The following is a 5,252-nucleotide window of genomic DNA, read 5'->3' on the forward strand; positions in this document are numbered from 1 at the left end:
TAAAAAAAAAAAAAACTCCTACTAACCCTCCAGAAGAAGTGAAAGCGGGATCTCAGAGCATTATTTGCGTACCAGAGTTTGTAACAGCATGATGTAGAATAGCCAAAGGTGGCAATTACCCAGATAGCCATCAAAAGATAAAAACAAGATATGACGTAGCTATATAATGGAAACTTATTAAGTCATAAAAAAAATAAAGTACTATTCCATCTTACAACATGGTTAAACCTTAAGAACATTATGTTAAGGCACAGCCAGTCGCAAAGGCTACATAGTAAACAATTCCAATCATACAAATGTCCATCATAGAGAAACATAAAGAGACACAAAGTAGATTCCTGGATGCTCAGCTCTGGAAGCAAGTGGATGGGGGACTAAAGGGTAATAGTTAAAGAGTACAAATGTTTCCTTTAAAGTTATGAAAACATCCTGAAATAGACTGTGGTGAGGTATACACATATTTGTGAATACGCTAAAAACTATTGTATGTATGTGAATTAAATTTCAATAAAGCTATTTAAAAAAAAAGAAAACAGTAAGGGAAAAAGCCATTTTAAAAAAATGGAATCTAGGTGGAGAGAAGAAGAGAATTCCATGTAGAGGGCGTGGCACCTGCCAAGAGACAAAGTTAACAAGATGGGTTCTCTCCCCTCGACGATTACCCCACATCCTTCCAGATTCAATCCAGAGTTTCCAATGGCCCCATGGCACCAGAGCAGAATCCTTACCAGGCAAAGCTCTCCAGGTCTGCCCTGACCACAGCATGCCTGACCGCTGCCCTAAATGTGTGACTGTGCATTCAACCCCACTGAAACTTCTCCACTTCCTATACAGACATGGCCAGGCATAAAGACTGCACAGCAGGGAAAGGGGGGGGCGATGCTCACATTATCCATTAACCATTTACTTGTTGGCAAAGCTATATAATCAGCATTGTTGCTAAGAGTCAGAGTAGTTGCTGTCAGACACAGGGACAATGTAACTTCTCAAAATAAGAAAGAATGGATGCATTTATAAAAATGAAAACCATGGAAGAGGTTTTTTCCTTCTAAATTGCATTAAGTATGTTGTATTTGAAACAAAGGAAAACGTTTCTCCCCAACACAATTTTAAAAGCCAGAAATACGACTAATGCCATTTCATTAAAGTGCTGAGACATTTTGCATTATTGCTTAACAGTCCTCTGTAAAGCTGTATCCTCACAACTAAATAAAAATAAATAAAAAGAGATGGCAAAACTGCTACAGTGAAATGGAACTTTTGACCTGTGTTTCATTTAACTGGCAGAATGTTCCAAGTGCTGACCTGCTTAGCCTGCAGATGAAGGAAGGAAGTCCAGGCCCTTCTATAAAAAGGAAACTGTTTAGCAGCCCATTCGCTCTGTATTTCCAACAGGATGAAGACAACAGGATTCACCCCAAAATTAAGCAAACACTAATGCTATTTTCCCAAATAGAAGCAGAAGGCTACATGACACATATGGTGCCTGTCACATCACGCAAAAAACATGAAGAGAATTGTATGGGATTTTCAATCATTTTTTAAGTCACCTATCTGTGGATTCATAACTAAGCTTTGTTAACTAATCTCTCCAGTAGTAAGAAATTCATGAAAAAATCTGAACTTAATTATACAGCCTTGGGGTGCCTGAGTGGCTCAGTCGGTTAAGCCTCCGACTTCGGCTCAGGTCAGATCTCACGTTCGTGGGTTCGAGCCCCGCATCAGGCTCTGTGCTGACAGCTAGCTCAGAGCCTGGAGCCTGCTTCCAGTTCTGTGCCTCCTTCTCTCTCTGCACCTCCCCCTCTCATGCTCTGTCTCTCTCTGTATCAAAAATAAATAAAAAACATTAAAAAAAATTTTTTTTAAATAAATAAATAAAATTATACAGCCTTTTCTTTACTTTCAAAATGTATATGAGGGCTGGTCTGGGTGGCTCAGTCAGTTAAGCATGTGACTTTTGATTTCAGCTCAGGTCATGATCTGACAATTCATGAGACTGAGCCCCATGTTGGGGCTCTGTGCTGACAGTGCAGAGCCTGCTCAGGATTCTCTCCCTCTCTCGCTACTCCCTCCTTGGCTCATCCTCACACACACTCTTTCTTAGAATAAATAAACTTAAAAAAAAAAGTATTATCTTAGTCCTGGCCAGAAATACTTTTAGTTTCTAAATGCTGACACAGGTGATCCCATTAAGTGGTATAAGAACAGCATGCAATTAGCATCAGTTCCAAACCAGAACTGAGGACCCACAGTGTACTATTTAGGACCCTGAAAGGGAGAACTTACTTCTCTTTCATATCACTTTCCAGTGATGTGAATCAAACAGAGATAAACAATGTACCTGTTAAGAGTTCAAAGTAAGGGTCATAAAGGTGTTCATGGACGAAGAATGGAGAAGAATGGAGAAACACAGTGAGAGCATCAGAAGAGATAAAATATAAGACAGTACCAATCAGAGTTGAAAAACACAATAACTGAAATGATAGATACACTAGAAGGAATCAACAGCAAACTGTAATATGCAGAAGAACTGGGGCACCTGGGTGGCTCAGTGGGTTAAGCATCTGACTTCGGCTCAGGTTATGATCTCACTGTCCATGGGCTTGAGCCCCACATCTGTCTCTGTGCAGGCAGCTCAGAGCCTAGAGCCTACTTAAAATTCTGTGTCTTCCTCTCTCTCTAGCCCTGTCTGACTCACACGGTGTTTCTGTCTCTCAAAAATGAATAATCATTTGAAAATTTTTAAAAAGGAGTATGCAGAAGAATAAATCAGTGATCTGGAAGAGAGGGTGGTGGGAATCACCCAAGCTGAACATCGAAGAAAAAAATTAAAGTGGAGACAGTTTAAGAGAAACTTCAGACAACATGAAGTGTGCTAACATTCACATTACAAGGCACCTAGAAGAAGAAGAGGGAGAGAAAAAGGCAGAAAAACTATTTGAAATAATGGCTAAAAACTTCCCTAAGCTGGGGAAGGAAACCAGATCCAGGAAACACAGAAAGCCCCAAACAAGAGGAATCCAAAGAGATCCACACTGAGACATATTATAATTAAAATGGCAAACAGTAAAGATAAAAAGAGAGAATCTTAAAAGCAGAAAAAACCAAAATAAATAGTTAAGTAACAAGGGGACCACCTAATTTTTCAATAGAAATTTTGCAAGCCTGAACAAAGTGGCAGAATATATTTAAAGGGCTGAAAGAACTAACTTTCTCAAAGAATATTCTACCTAGCAAGGTTATCCTATAGAAGACAAAGAGTTAAAATTTCCCACAGGGGAAAAAAAAACCAAAAGGACTTCATTACCACTGAATTGGCTTTATAAGAAATATTAAATGATCACTATTAGTGGAAGAAAAAAAGGCCATAACTAGAAATAAGAAAAGACATGAAAGAAAATATTTTGTTCTCGTAAAGACAGTAAAGCAGCTGCTTAAAAAGCTAGTATCAAAGTCAAAAGACAAAAGTAGTAAAATCAACTAAAAGTAATTAAGAAGATGAGGGATGCACAAAATAATAAATGGACATCAAAAGCATAAAAAGGGGGGAATAAAAATGTAGTACTTTTAGCATGTATTTGAACTTGAGCAATTACCAGCTTAAAAGGGAGAGATCTCTATCAGTGGATATATATGAACCTCATGGTAACTACAAACCCAAAACTATGATAGACACACACACAAAAAAAATAAATATAAAGAGAAAGGAACCCAAGCATAATGCTAAAGAAAACCACCAAACCACAAGAGAAGAGATGAAGAAAGGAAAGAACTACAAAAACAACCACAAAATAATTAACAAAAGGTCAGTTTAAGTACATACCTAATAATAATTATTTTGCATGGGTGGTTCAGTGGTAGAATTCTCACCTGCCTAATAATAATTATTTTAAGCTTAAAAGAACTAAATGCTTCAGTAAAAAGTCTAAGGTCAATGAATGGATTAAGAAAAAAGAAGACCCATCTATACGCTGCCTACAAGAGACTCACTTCAGACCAAAACATACTGAGAGATTGAAAGTGAAAGGTATCAAAAGATATTCCATACCAATGAAAATATAAAGAAATCTGGGGTAGCTATCCCTATATTAAAATGAAATGTACTTTCAAACACAGAGTGTAACCACAGGGAAGTATATTATATAATGATAAGAAGTCAATCCAAGAAGATCTTACATTAACAAATATTTATCCACACAACATAGGAGCATCTAAATATCTAAAATTTAAACAGACATAAAGACATTTAAAGCAATGCCATGGTAGTTGGAGACTTTAATGTGCCATTCCATTAATAATCATTCAGAGAGAAAATCAATAAACAAGCACTGGACTTAAACAACACATCAGACCAGATGGACTGAAGAGAAACATACACAACATTCCACCCCAAAACTGCAGAACACATTCTTTTACAGAGCACTTTAAACATTCGCCAGGACAGATCACATGTCTCAATAAATTCAAGATGACTAAAATCCTATCAAACATCTTTTCTAACCACAATGGTGTGAAACTATAAAACAATAAGAAGAATAAAACTGAGGGGGGAGGACACAAAACTCAAACACACAGAGATTAGACAACATGCTATTCAACAACCAATGAATCCACGAAGATAGCAAAGAGAAAATTAAAAAGTACCATGAGACAGTGCGTGTAGACGGCGTCACCTGGAACTTGAGTTGCTGTACAAGGTTTTCGAAGACAATGGCCAAGAGCAAACCAAGAGGACAGAGGTCCAGAAATGTATTTCATATAGCCAGCCAAAAACACTCCAAGACTGAAAGCAAAGCAAAACCAGTTACCACTAATCTTAAGAAGATAAACATTTTGAATGATGAAAAAGTTAACAAAGTGAATACAGCTTTTGTAGGAACTTGCTCATTTCTCCAAAGGACATGCCCTTGAACCTCTGCAGAAACAGCTGATTCCTCAGCAGTGTCATGAAAATGAACCAGCTGATGTTGATGAAGCAACAAGATTAATGGCTCAATTTAATACATCAAAAAGACCAATAAATTAAATGTTTTATACGGTTTTATTTAAAAAAAATAAAAAAACAAAAAGTACCATGAGGCAAATGAAAATGGAAAGACAACTTTCTAAAATCTACGGGAGGCAGCAAAGGCAGTTCTAAGGGTAAGTTCAGGGCAATACAAGCTACCTCAATAAACACTAAAAATCTCAAATAAGCAATCTAATTTTACACCAAAAGTAACTAGATAAAGACCTAACTTAGTAGAATAATA

At 37.1% G+C, this 5,252-nt stretch overlaps 1 pseudogene; it reads left to right on the forward strand.

Moving 5' to 3' along the window:
- Positions 1 to 4,662: 4,662 nt before the first annotated feature.
- Positions 4,663 to 5,026, forward strand: LOC115300440 (annotated as a pseudogene).
- Positions 5,027 to 5,252: the final 226 nt, after the last annotated feature.

Source organism: Suricata suricatta, chromosome 1, assembly GCF_006229205.1.
Source record: "Suricata suricatta isolate VVHF042 chromosome 1, meerkat_22Aug2017_6uvM2_HiC, whole genome shotgun sequence".
NCBI classification, from domain to species: Eukaryota; Metazoa; Chordata; class Mammalia; order Carnivora; family Herpestidae; genus Suricata; species Suricata suricatta.